Source organism: Phoca vitulina, unplaced genomic scaffold (assembly GCF_004348235.1).
Source record: "Phoca vitulina isolate PV1807 unplaced genomic scaffold, GSC_HSeal_1.0 scaffold125, whole genome shotgun sequence".
Taxonomy (NCBI): domain Eukaryota; kingdom Metazoa; phylum Chordata; class Mammalia; order Carnivora; family Phocidae; genus Phoca; species Phoca vitulina.
Genome location: NW_022589828.1, coordinates 158997 through 173120, shown reverse-complemented (window position 1 = coordinate 173120; position 14124 = coordinate 158997). Strand labels below are relative to the sequence as shown.

The 14124-nt window shown below is 47.5% G+C and overlaps 3 non-coding genes across 3 annotated transcripts; 1 reads left to right on the top strand and 2 right to left on the bottom strand.

Annotated features, from left to right (window-relative positions):
* Window positions 1–6152: 6152 nt before the first annotated feature.
* On the top strand, window positions 6153–6224 carry TRNAM-CAU. Its single transcript has one exon. It is a non-coding gene; the product is annotated as a tRNA-Met (tRNA).
* Window positions 6225–9339: 3115 nt separating this feature from the next.
* TRNAS-GCU lies at window positions 9340–9421 on the bottom strand. The gene has a single exon. It is a non-coding gene; the product is annotated as a tRNA-Ser (tRNA).
* A 3325-nt stretch (window positions 9422–12746) lies between these two features.
* Window positions 12747–12818, bottom strand: TRNAQ-CUG. Its single transcript has one exon. It is a non-coding gene; the product is annotated as a tRNA-Gln (tRNA).
* Between the last annotated feature and the right edge of the window lie 1306 nt (window positions 12819–14124).

Genomic DNA, 14124 nt, shown 5'->3' with positions numbered 1-14124 from the left:
GTGGGGCAGGTCATGGGGCAGATTGTGGGCAGATCGTGGGGCAGATCGTGGGCAGATCATGGGCAGATAGTGGGGCAGGTCATGGGGCGGATCGTAGGCAAATCATGGGCAGATCGTGGAGAGATCGTGGGCAGATCGTGGGCAGATCGTGGGCGTGTTCACAAACCAGGTGCAGTATGGACACTGTTCTAAACACAATGGAGAGCCATGGAAAGATTTTAAGTAAGGAAGAGACAAGTGTGGGTTTGAGAGCTCTGGCTGTCACGTGAGGGAGGAATCACACAGGGATAGACTGGAGGCTTGACATGGGAGAATGTGAAGACACCTGCAAATGTTAAAAATGTGAGTTCGAACTAGGTCACTAACAGTGACTGCTAAGTAGGTGGAGGGAGAGCAGAAATTAAGGAGCAGGAATTGGTAACAGATTGCATGGTTGTGGGCATAGGAGAGAGTCGGAATGAAGAAAAGGGGTTGCTGAAGAAGATGGATTCTTAGCCATCTGGCTTGGAAGAGTGGATAACACACTTTGGGCAGAATACATGGAATTTCACATAGAATGTGAAATGACTATAGGATGTGAAGGACATGTTCAGCAGGCTATTCAATCAATAATTCACTCAAAAAAACACTGGCCAACTGATATTGGTTATTAGGCACTCTTCTAATATTTGGGATGTATCAGTAACAGACAAAATTCCTATTCTTATGGAGCTTTTATTCTGGGTGGTGATAAACAATAAACATAATAGAAAGTAACTACTAGGTGAAAGAGCTGGTAAATGGCATGACCCAAATATAGATCGAACAGGGCAGGTGGATTAAAATGGGGCCACAGTTTCATCTGCGGTCTTATGAGAAGCTGACAACTGAGCAAAGATGTGAATTCAATGACAGACATAGCCGTACCAGCGAAAGAGGGAAGAGGATCCCAGGCAAGGAGAACTCGTCCCAGGCTCCGGAGTGGGATGTGGAGCAGGGGGAGGCTTTGGGGCAAAGAAATGACAGGATCCGACTCACTTTTAGGTATTATTATTCTGACTGCTGGCTGAGATGAGACTGCAGAGTAAGAGAGGAGGTGCACAGACTGGGAAGAGGGTTCTAGAAGAGTCCAGATGAGAGATAATGGTGGCCTAGAGCAGTCACAATGGAAGTGGTGAGAAATGGTCAGATTTTGTACATATTTTCAGAGCTTTGCTCTTAAATTGGTTGTGAGGTGTGAGATGAAGAGATGAGCCCAGGATAAAGCAGGGTTTTTAGTTTGAGCAACTGAAAGGACAGAGTGTCTGGTGGGGGCTAGAGGAATATTTGAGCCTTGTCAATGTGCATTAGAATATGGCCATCTTGGAAAGAGATGGTATGCCTTAGGGGGAGGGTATAGAGGGTGAAAAAGAGGGCTGAATTAGTGTTTTTTGATCAGTAGGAAGTTAGTGAACTTCTCAACTGTATTGTCATAAGGAGCTCAATTCTCCAAAAACAATAATACTGTTTCATTTCATACAATTAACAAAAATGAATTCCAAATGTATTAATGACTCTAAGAGTAGGAAATAAAATTACTTTAAAATTCAGAAGAAAATATAGATTATGTTTATATCCTGGGGACAAGAGAGTCCTTCTTACAACCAAAAATAAAATAAATTACTTATATATATGTTAAAATTAAACTTTGTAATAAAAAACATCCAAAACTTAAGGACTTTTGTGAAACTGGGAGAAGTACTTCGAGCAAATAGAAGATATATATATATATCATATACATATATATCACCACATCAAGAAGCAAAAAGCAAAGAACTCAAAAGAAAACTAGGAAGGAATGTAAATATAAAATTCAGAAAAAAGGTACTGTTCCTCTCTATGAAGGATTCTAATTTGACTAGCAATTAGTGAATGAAATTTCTAAATGTACGCATTTATTTTTTTTTTAAGATTTTATTTATTTATTGGACAGAGAGAGCACAAGCAGGGGGAGTGGGAGAGGGAGAAGCAGGCTTCCCGCTGAGCGGAGAACCCGATGCAGGACTCGATCCCAGGACCCTGGGATCATGACTTGAGCAGAAGGCAGACGCTTAACTGACTGAGCCACCCAGGTGTCCCTAAATGTATGCATTTAAATTTGAAAATTTAAAATGTAATAACACTCTAAAATGTTCACAATATAAAAAGTGGACACAAGTGTGAGAGACCAAGCCAAGCCCCGAAAGAAGCAGCACAAAATCAGAAGCTAGAGGCACGCTCTGCCAGGCTTGGGGCAGCTCGGTGCTGGGGAGGATGCATCCGAGTCTGGGAGGAACAGCAGCAGCCCCTAGTGACATATGTTCTGTTGGGGGTCAGGGACACATTGCCATGCCCATGATAGCCTGGGTGAGTTCTCCCCGGAAATTCTTCTCCCGTGGCTCCAATTCCAGGCTCAACGAGCAACCTCCACTTTCCTAATCAGATTGTTTTGGCACCTCAATCTGGGCACCACAATGGATCCCATTAGTTATTTCACCATAAGGGCATAGTCCCTACTGACACCTCAAAATACATCTGCCGAGAGTGTTTTGTGGTTTATGATGAACTTTACCTTCCCTGACAAAATTCTTAGTTTCTAGACTGGCCGTGCTGAGTGCTAAGTCCTAGGAAGCCTGGTTGTACTGTTTTTTACTGCTGCGTCACACATTACCCCAAACTGAGCAGCTTAAAACAACACACGTTAACCCATAGTTACTGTGGGCCAAGAGTCTGAACGCGACTCAGCTGGGTCTTCTGCTTAGGATCTCACTAAGTGGCACGAAGGTGTTAGCTGAGGTGGTGATCTCGTCTGAGGCTGACTGCGGAAGGAGGCACTCTCAAGCACACTCCAGTTGTGATAGAACTCTGTTCTTTGCTGCTACGGGATGAGGACAGCAGTTCCTTGCTGTCTGTCGGGGAAGGGCAAGCCATGGCTGCTGGCCATGTGGGCCACCAACATGAATAGGCCACCACTGGCCCCCTGCTTCCTCAAAGCCAGGAAAGGGGAGGTGGGGAGAGACATAGAGATGCGGGTGGGGGTGGGATTAGGGCAGGCCCCAGCAAACAAATGGGTGCTACTATGTCATTCACGTCATCATGCACACGTCATCACATACCTGCTGTCGTCCTGCCATATTCTGTTAGAAGAAAAAACACAGGTCTTGCCAGACGCTCAAGGGAACCGACCACACAGGGGCATGGACATCAGGAGGGAGGGACTGTGGGGATCATAGTAAGAGTTTGTTTGCCATGCTGGTGTAGCTGGCCGGTTCATCTCCACCCACAACGCTTGTGTGTCAGGTGTGTCAACGTCACGGAAAATGAAAAACAAAAACGAACAACCACTAGCCTGGGGGTGGGTGGGCATAGTCCATTCAATAGAAGGCACTCAAAAAGGATTTATTGAAGTAAAATGTAGTTTTATTTTACATAGTATTTACTGTATATACATATTTTAATGCATCACTTTTTACTTAATATTGTATTTATGCATATTTTCCTACTACAGCAAATATAGGAGTGTAGCCTTTGGCAAACAATGCATCTTTAGAAGCTCAAAATTTGGGGCGCCTGGGTGACTCAGTCATTGGGCGTTTGCCTTCGGCTCGGGTCATAATCCCAGCGTCCTGGGATCGGCCCCGCATCAGGTCCCATATCGGGCCCCCTGCTCTGCGGGAAGCCTGCTTCTCCCTCTCCCACTCCCCCTGCTTGTGTTCCCTCTCTCACTGTCTCTCTCTCTGTCAAATAAATAAATAAAATCTTAAAAAAAAAAGCTCAAAATTTTTCTTAAACCATGCAAACCTGTGGCACATGAAACATACTTCCTTATTTTTTTTTTTTTTAACTAGGTGCCAACGCAGGGCTTGAACTCATGACTCTGAGATGGAGACCTGAGCTGAGATCAAGAGTCAGGTGCTTAACCAACTGAGCCACCCAGACATCCCTATACTTTCTTAATCTTGAGAAATCTAAATTTCCATTGTGGTTGTAATTTCTCATGTTTTATTACGCTTTTGCAATCTAAATAACTACTCTAGTAGAGTTGAGACACGTATCTGTTGAATGTAGAAGACAAGATTTTTTTGTATCTTAGGGGGCTCATTTTATTTATTTTTTATTTTTATTTATTTTTATTTTTTTTAAAGATTTTATTTATTTATTTGACAGAGAGAGACAAAGCGAGAGAAGGAACACAAGCAGGGCAAGTGGGAGAAGCAGGCTTCCTGCTGAGCAGGGAACCCGATGTGGGACTCGATCCCAGGACCCTGGGATCATGACCTGAGCAGAAGGCAGACGCTTAACCATCTGAGCCACCCAGGCGCCCTTAGGGGGCTCATTTTAAAGCAGTCCAGACCGCACCATGAAAAATACAAATAAGTTTAGGGGCACCTGGCTAGCTGAGTCAGTAGAGTCTGCAAATCTTGGTCTCAGGGTCATGAGTTTGAGCCCCACGTGGGGTGTGGAAGCTACTTTAAAAAAAAAAAAAAGAAGGGGGTGGGGGGATGGGTTAGCCCGGTGATGGGTATTAAAGAGGGCACGTTCTGCATGGAGCACTGGGTGTTATACGCAAACAATGAATCATGGAACACTAACTACATCAAAAATTAATGATGTAATGTATGGTGGTTAACGTAACATAATAAAATAAAATTAATAAAAAAGATTAAAAAATACAAATAAGTTTCATATGAAGGAGAAAGAAGGGAATTCTTCATGGGTGTGGCCAGAGATGAAGCCGACTGCTCAGCTTTGCCACCTTCTACAATTACAGCATTTTCCTGTGGTGGGTACGCTGTCCATTCACGTCACGTTGGGCTAGGTTAGTGAGGAAAGCGCGAGAAGGCAGTGTGGCTCTGTCGAGGGGCCACATCAGGACCGGCCACTTCTCTCCTCAGTATTTTCTCCTCACCCCAAAGGCCTCCACTATAAAGGACCACACGTATTTTTTTGTTTGCTTTAGCTCTACTCTTCGTGACTTCCTCACAGAAACCATTAAGCTAGGTTTTAGAGAATCCCTAGCCTTGAGAAGTAACATCCCAGAGTTTCTGAGCATGCATTTGTAGCTACCATTCCCTCTCAAAGGAAGGCAAGGCCACTCCCCAGCTGAGCACCCACTGCTTGAAGCTTCTAGATCTCCCAGTGTCCAAGCAACTGTGACCTCGTGGACAACATGGAAAAAACCTAAGTCTGTTGTTTGTTTACATAAGTCGTGAAAAGTATTTAACTGGGTGAAAGGACATAATTCTTACTGTCTAAGAATGTGCTTTCCAGAAAACAGATATCCATATTTTAGTTCTGATCTCCCTTAATACAGTCCTCGAATTGATATGAAGGAAATGAATTCCTGGAAGTAATACTTGGAAAGTAAATTTTCTTTCACTTGTTGAGGAGAATACTCTCAAGTCTCTTCGAGTCAGCACCTTTCTTTGCGTATGTCATTCTTTCATGCGTGAGGGGTGGTGAGGAATCCTGCCAAGGTTCGGCACTTTCCTCAACGAGCGCTGTGACTTTTCTCCTGCTCCCAAGGACCACTTCATGGTTCTACAACTGATTTGGGAAGTTGTCCTTTCATGCCCACTTTTGCCTTAGCTCCCTGAAGTATGCATAGAAGATATTTATTTTCCTTCCTCCTCTCCCTCCCTCCCTTCTCTTTTGGCTATTACGTTGCTGCGGTCCCCTCTTTTCTCAGTACTTTATTGAAGTATATTTTACATTCAGTAAAATGCATGGATCCTAAGTGTAGACAGAGCAACGAACTTTGCATATGTCTATCCCATGTGACCACCGGTCGCATCAAGATTGAAAACATTCCCATTACTCCAGAAAGCTGCCTTATGCCGCCTTGCCAGCCAAGACTGCATCCTGCAAGCTAAGCACTGTTCTGATTTCTATCACCAGGTAGTTTTGCTTGTTCCTGAACTCATATAAGTGGGATCATATAGTACATCGCCTCGTGTGGCATTTTTTGCCCAGCACGATGTTTTTAAGATTTAATTGTGCTGTTACATATACAATAGAATTGATAGAAATGTATTGTTTTTATTGCTAAGTAGGATTCTATTTTATAAACAAACCACAATTTACCTATACAAGGAAATGAGATACCTGACCATGTTCATAGTTAGGAAAAACAGCACCCCCCCTATGGTGTGGCTAGCAGAGTGGCGCAGCGGAAGCGTGCTGGGCCCATAACCCAGAGGTCGATGGATCGAAACCATCCTCTGCTAGGGTCCTTGCTACTTTTTTCTCCCTCCCGGATCTCAGGCAGAAAGGGCAAGTTGCAGAATCTGCTTTTCCTTTGACCACTCCTGTGACATCTTGCCACACCTCACCTAATCTCTACAAATGGTTATTTCTGCCCCCCCCTTTTTTTGCAAAACCTGCCCTTCTCACTCATTTCAAAAGAGAAACAAATCTCTCTCCCTTCTTACTCGAAGACGTGACAAATTTACCTTTAATTTCCAATGCATCAGCATTATGTCTTTCAGAATACACACTTGTTGCTAGTTATGGTTTTATATTTTCTTTACACTTGAAAGAAAAACATCCTCATTGGGGATTTTTGTCTGATGACCATATTGCACTTTACTTGGGCACAGGTCTCCTGCTCCTTCCATTTTTTTATTCAGTCCTATGCATGATTTATCAGTTAGATCAAGTTAATGGGAATGTTTTATGAATCCTGTCTAAAGCAATACATGTTGCAAGAATCATGAAGACACCATTTGTATGCACTTTATGGGCAAAACAGAAGCAAAGAAGTTAAATGTGAAATGGTAGAGAATAATGGAAGGGTTGCATTACAATAAAAAAAAGTTTGTGCATCAGGATCCCATGGACAAACTCAGAAAAAAACCAAAACAAAACATGGAAGTCTTAGCAAGGTATTTGCAAAAATATGTCTTTGAGGAGTTTTGTGAGTAAAGTACTCTTGAATGAGTTTCTCTACATTATAACAAGAAAATACAAATTCCTATAACAACAAGCACCTTAAATAAGAAAAAAATTTAAAAATCACATGGAAAAATGGAAATAAAGTGACGGGGTTTGTAGGACCAGGGGCAGGGAGGGGGGCGGGGGCGCTGCTTTGACCCTTCACTTTTACAGGTGTGCACTTTGACTCACAATAGAATGTGCAGAGAATGCAGGAGCTGATACGCCATCATCTTGGAACCACCCTGGTAAAGATTGGTTATCAATACATGCTCGCTCTGAGGGGTAATTTTCATGGGCCACGGGCAGGCTGCCCCAAGATGGGCCACTTCAGCATGAAGATTATTTTGAATTAAAAAGCCATCCAAACCCAGCAGACTCAGGAAAAGCTCTTCACCTCCCCTACAACTGGCTAAAAAGAATTTAGGTAGAGAATCTGCTCCAGGAGGAGAGCTGTCACAGCAGAGAACTATATTATACTCTGAAGTGGGTCTGGTAGGCAGGGAAGAATCTAGCAAGGTCTCTATGTCCTATTGTTTCTGAGTGGCCCAGCAAACATTTATGTCCCAAATATTTGCTCTTTTTCATCTTCCTGCAGATTGCATTTCTTCCTTTTGAGTCCCAGACCCCTGCCCACTTCTCCTTAGTTCAGAATGACGTAGATACCTCATTTTGCTTGGCTGTCCTTGGAACTTCATGTCCGTGTGTGTTCCCTCTATGAACAAGATTAAACTTTATTTTCTCCTGTTAGTCTTTCTCATGTGAATTTGATTCTTGAAGGAGCTTGAAAGGCAGAGGAAATTTTTTCTTCCTGACTGGAGCAAGATATTTGTATGGTCTTAAGATGTCTCCCCACAAACTGCCTATTCCTCATAAAAGAGGAAAGTATACTCATGTGTGACCTTGACTGTGTGATCAGAATTAACCCCAATAATGAGGGGCAGTAAACATTGCATGTCTCTTGAATTTAGATGCCCTGAGAAAGACTTAATACCACTTACATGGTATTATGGTTGGGGGTGCATAACCTGAGCCTAATTATGAGTGAAAGAAATGCCACAAAGTGCAAATGAGAAGTGTTATTTAAAACAACAACACAAACCACAAAGTGAGCAGTTACTGTACTCTTAAAAAATGTCCATGTCATAAAATACCATGTCATAAAATAAAGATGTTTTAGATGAAAGGAAACTAAAAGGATATGGACAGCCAATGTTAACTACCTGGAATTTAAATAAAAACGGTTTTGGGGGTGCCTGGGTGGCTCAGGTCATGATCCCAGGGTCCTGGGATCAAGCCCCACATCGGGCTCCCTGCTCAGCGGGAAGCCTGCTTCTCCCTCTCCCACTCCCCCTGCTTGTGTTCCCTCTCTCGCTGTGTCTCTCTCTGTCAAATAAATAAATAAAATCTTAAAAAAAAAAAAACGGTTTAAAAAAAGGATATGGTCAACAGATACAATAGCTAATCTGTACTGGAGGGGAAATGCTATAAAGGGCACATTATTGGGTCAACAGACAACATTGAAATACAGGTGAGAGATTTTAAAAACAATATCGTTGTTAAATACACTGAACTGATACATATACGTCATTATATATAAAGAATACCCTTATTTTTAGGAAATGTCTACTTAAATATTTAAGAGCAAAAGGCCATGGAACATACAATTTACTCTTACGTGGTTCTGAAAACAAATAGAGAAAGATAAAGATGAAGATGGAGACTGAGTCAGAGAGGGAGGGAGAGGGAGAGGGAGGGAATGGTTTACAAGGTTAATGGGTGAATCCCGATAAAGGGTATACAGGCAGTTTTTGTACTATTAGTCTTACCGGTTTTCTTTAAGTTTGAAGTCATTTCCAAGTAAAAGACTTAAGACCCTTGTAACGGCGATTTGAAAAAGTAAAGAAAGAATAGGGTGATAAACACTCAAGTTCCCACGGTTAGCAGGATTTTGTGGCTGTCTTCCCTCCGCTCCTCGCCAGCCGCCGATCGTCAGCATTTTGAAGCCAGTCCAGGACGGGAGGTTCCCAAGCAGAGCCTGTGCCCAGGAGGCGGGGCAGCCAGCGTGCGACCAAAGCCTTGGCTCTTGGCTGCGCGGTCTGAGCGGCGATGTGATGGGGCGAGGCAGTGCGCCGCGGGGACGCCCTACCTGAGCCCCCGGGAGTCGTCCACCTGCCCGGGTAAGGCTCTCAAGGCCGCCGGCCAGGTGCCTCCACCCAGACACGCGAGAGCCCTGCAGTCCCCGAGAAGCCCGCGAAACCACCTGTCGGGCGGGAGAGGGACGTGCAGGAAGGGAGGCGGGACAGCCGTACGCAGCGCGCCGCGGTCCTTTGGGCGGGTCAGGCTGAGCCACACAAAACGTAGGTCCGCGCTCCCGAGAGCCGGCGGGGAGGCCGCCGGCGGGGAGGCCGACGAGGGTGGGATTCGAACCCACGCGTGCAGAGCACAATGGATTAGCAGTCCATCGCCTTAACCACTCGGCCACCTCGTCCCGCGGACACAAGGCGTTTTGAATACTCTCTTACGTCTTCCTTTTGGCCAAGCTTTGCACTTTGACCCTGAGGCGTGGCCTTGCCCTTCAGGCTGCGGTCGTCCCCGGAGATTTCTCACCCACAGCCGGTTCTTTCCACCTTCCCCCGGGGAGCCTCTCACACCTGGGTAATCCTGCCTTACCCGCCCCCCACTCCAGCCTCAGTTCTCTTCCTTCCTCGGCACTCACTCTTGCCTTCCAGTCCCCTGAAATTCTTTCTCTTCTCCCCAAACTCCACAATCTCATTTCCTACCCGCTACTCTGCCCTCGCTCCACCGGCTTCGGTGCTCCGCTCATCCTTCAGATCTCAGCTAAGGCCCGACAGCCCCTCGACCCCCTGTTTTCCTTACAGTCCGACTTACTGAGGCTTTACAGTTGAAAAATTTTTGGTAAAACGTTTTCTCTTGCAAATGTATTTTCATTCCATTATCTGCTACAGAATTTTATCCCAATATTACGTATTTTTATGCTCAAACACCCTATCGTGCCAGCAGGCAACAGAGAGCATACCTTGAAATCCAAGTTTTGGTTATTTCCAGCGTTGATACATCTATTCAAGCACTTCTCTTCTGACCTGAATTGCTTTCGCATTTAGTAGTAGCACACAATAAAAGATACGCATAGGTAATTTTGATAAGTAATTTATTATATATGTGAAGTAGAATTGCATCGGAAATGCGAACGTCAGTGAAAGGCCTGGGAATATTTTTCCCCATCAAGTCATGTGTCTGCAGTGGAATAAGAAGAATTTGGTGGGAATTAACAGCAAAAAGACCACTGGTTTGTGCTTTTGAGTAAGTGTGGGGCGTTTACAAAAGGTGATTTTATGATTATCTAAGGTGCATGATCTTCAGTACATTTCCTCTATCTAAATTTAATAAATAAACGGTAGTAATAAATAACAGTGATAGCGAAGAGGGAACTTGCAACCACCGAAGCATAGTTTTACAAAATATGATTGATTATCTTTCTCCTTGGACAAGAGTCAAGGAGAATAATTTTCTGAATAAGTGTAAAAAAATTAAAGCGCTGACTTTCCATGATATGTGTGTGTTCCCTTTCGTGTTAAGTGTGCTGTTAGTCGGAAGCGGATGAGAAATTTGTCACTTCCTCCACGAAGAAACCGTGGAAGACACGCCACTGAAACGCAGCCCTGGGTCTTGTTTACAGACAATGCAGAATATGGGAGACGCCAATGTTTCCAATTGTTCTTTCTTGGCAACAGGGACCCCCCCGCCCGCCCCAGGTCACACGCCTACAAGGTCATAAAACGGCACGATCTGCAAGGGGATGTGGAAGCAGAGAGGGCTCACCCCCAGCAGGAGCAGGTGCGCGCTCGGGAAGGAAAGCGTTGCGCTGTGTCCCGCGAGCCCCGGGTCTCCAGCCTCGGCCGCGGGGCGCGCTGGCTTCTCTGACCTCCACTGACACCGGAGCTGCTGGTTTGCGACCACATTTCCTTGCTTCTCGCCTCGCGCCCCGACGCTTTCCTCCTCCAGCAGAGCCTCTTCCCCAAACCAAACGTCCCCAGCGATTCTCAGAGCGACTGCGCTTTTCCAATCTGCACAACGGGGCCCACGGGGGAAAACCAAAAGGCCGACTGCAGAGAAGGTTAGTAAAGGTTTTATTCGCAGGTTTTCTGAGCCAGGGAGACGGTATTTCAGACTGCTCTGAAGAGATGCCCTGAGATTGTTAGCTCACAGGGGGTCGTAGGCAGGAAGGGGAAGCGGAAACGTGCTGGAGAGCCCCTCTCCGAATCCTGGCGCTCACAAGGGACCATCTGTTCGGTTGTAAAAATTCAGATGTACTGATTTCCACATCGACGCTTAAATGACCCACAGGTCATGTTAATACATATATTTCTATTATATCCGATTGTTCAAAAATATTGTTTGCATGACTCCACTTAACTGGTTTTCTGGGTTTTCCTGTTTTCCATGTTTCCTGGAGGTTGGGCGAGACGGTCCCAGAAGGCTGACATCAGTCACCTACTGCACGTTTAGTGCACAAGGGGCTTCGGGCTCTCGGGCCAGACGGGGCACAGCAGAGAGGAGTGAGGAACAGCACATGCAAAGTACTCAGGGACCCCTCGCCTGGAACGGTTGTGGCCACGGCGGTAAACACCGCTGTCCTCGGAAAGAAGTCTATGAATCAGCTCATGTCCCCCTTCCCTGAACGAGTAAAGCTTGCTGGTGCAAACTGGAAGCCTCACGTCTACCGAGTATAGACTACTGCGGATTGTATCTTCCTGCCCCCGGTCTTCCGACCCAGACCTCTGAATTGGGGCTGCGATTTGTGTGCTCTTGTCTGAGGACAGTTTTCTCTCCGCCTAGATCGACTCACCTAGACCCACAGCTTAGGGGTAAATCCTTTTCTAAATTACCATCTTGACTTTTCTGGGTCCACGACTGTCACCAAATTTCCTCTTGCTCTTCTCACAGGCCATTTTCCTTCTTGTCTCAGTTTGGGGATCTTTTCCAGAGATTTCCAGTTCCAGCAAGGCTTGGGAGATTTCCTTGTGCGTTTCCTTCAGGGATTTCTCCTTCCCCTGCACCCTGCCACCGCCCCCCCCCCACACACACACATGAGTTGTGCGCCGCAAGCCTTAAACTGTAGGTTGGCTAGTGTAGGGGTCAAGGACAGGCCGCACCAAAATGTGCCACTTTGGCTTGCAGATTATTTTGAGCTGAAAACAATCAAGGCCCAGAAAACTTAGGAAGAAACTTTGACACACCCTTCCCCCAACTGCCTAAAAGAACCTGCTCCAGGAAGAGAGCTATCACCATAGATAAGGACATCATACTATGAACCCGGGTGGTAGACAGGGAGGAACCCAGCAAGACCCGTTTGATCCAAGTTCTCTCTGTGTCCCATTGTTTCTCAGTGGCTCAGCAAACATTGCTTTACCAAACATTTTTTTTTTCTTTTTTATCATCCTGCGAATTACTTCTCTTCCCTTCCAAGTCCCAGACCCCCTACCCCTTTCTCCTTAGCTTGGAATAACATATATACCTCATTTTGGTCTTGGAATCTCATGTCTGTTTGGGTTCCCTGAACCTTTGAAATTAAATTTGATTTTCTCCTTTTAATTTGTTTCATGTGAATTTAATTCTTAGTTCAGCTAAAGAATCTTAAAGAATCTTGGTCCCCAGTGCTGGTGACTGGACACCGGTTCAGTACTTGTGACAGGAATATCAAGAATAAGTTTGGGCACAGCGATTTGCGTGAAAAAAGAGCATGGCTAGCAGAAAGGAGCTGAAAGTCTAAAAGTCACAGGGAAAATCTACAGAGGTCCCACCGAGATTTGAACTCGGATCGCTGGATTCAGAGTCCAGAGTGCTAACCATTACACCATGGGACCCGCCCTGTCAAGTGTGTCCCTCCAGGCTTTGTTGACCTATTTCTCCTTCCTTAAATCCAGTTACTTGAAAAGCGGGAGCATTTTGCTTTTCGTCCTCTAGGATTAAGTGATGGACCGCTCCCTGTTGCGCACCCTCCACACCAGAGTCTGACTGAACAGCCCTGAGTCCAGACGTGGGAGGGAACCCCCCTCCAGCCCCGAATTCCCTCCCACGCGGCTGGGGAGCTGGGCGCCCGCGCCCCTGTCCCTTCGCTGGCAAGCGGGCGAGGCCGTGGCGGAGACCGAGCCCTCCCCGAGGAGCAGGCTCCGTGACAGGTGCTTCGGCCGCCCTGTGAGAAGGGGACCACGGTCCCTGTTTCAGGGGTGCGGAAGCCGAGGCAGAGCCCGGGGTCCTTCGCTTGGTTCTCAGGTCTTATTCGCGCTCTGGAAAGGTTGCCCCTGCCCACGGGGGAGCCGCGCGGCGGGCGCGTCCGGAGAAGAGGAGTCGCTGGGCCTGCGCCGCGAGGCTGGACGAGGGTCCCGGGGCGCGGGGAGCACGTCGGGGTGCGGCAGCGGACGGGAGGAGGGACAGGTCGCAGCCCCCCGTCTTCCTCCTCCTCAGCGCTCAGCAACCGGCAGTGGGAGCGGCACAGACCCCCGAACAGACGCGAGGACGACCCCCCGCCCGGCCTCGCGGGCCCCGTCCTCAGGCGCACAGCGCAGCGCGTACCGCGAAAAGGCACCGACGCAGACTTGGTTTGTGCGCGGAGCCTCGTCGGGCGCCCCGCTCAGCACCCACACTCCTCGGGCGGGCCCCATACGGAACGCTGAGCGACCTCGGGAGCGGCGGCGCAGGACCGAGGGCCGTGCTCGTGGCTTACGTGGCTTCCAGTCCCTTCCGAGAGCGCGGACCTAGCGGAATCCCGAGTCTGACCTAAAGCCCGCGGGATCCGGGGAGCGGCGGGATCCCGAGTCTGACCTAAAGCCCGCGGGATCCGGGGAGCGCCGGGGTCCGAGTCCGACCTAAAGCCCGCGGGATCCGGGGAGCGGCGGGGTCCGAGTCTGACCTAAAGCCCGCGGGATCCGGGGCGCGGCGGGGTCCGAGTCTGACCTAAAGCCCGCGGGATCCGGGGCGCGGCGGGGTCCGAGTCTGACCCCCGAGTCTGACCTAAAGCCCGCGGGATCCGGGGAGCGGCGGGGTCCGAGTCTGACCTTAAAGCCCGCGGGATCCGGGGCGCGGCGGGGTCCGAGTCTGACCTAAAGCCCGCGGGATCCGGGGAGCGGCGGGGTCCGAGTCTGACCTAAAGCCCGCGGGATCCGGGGCGCG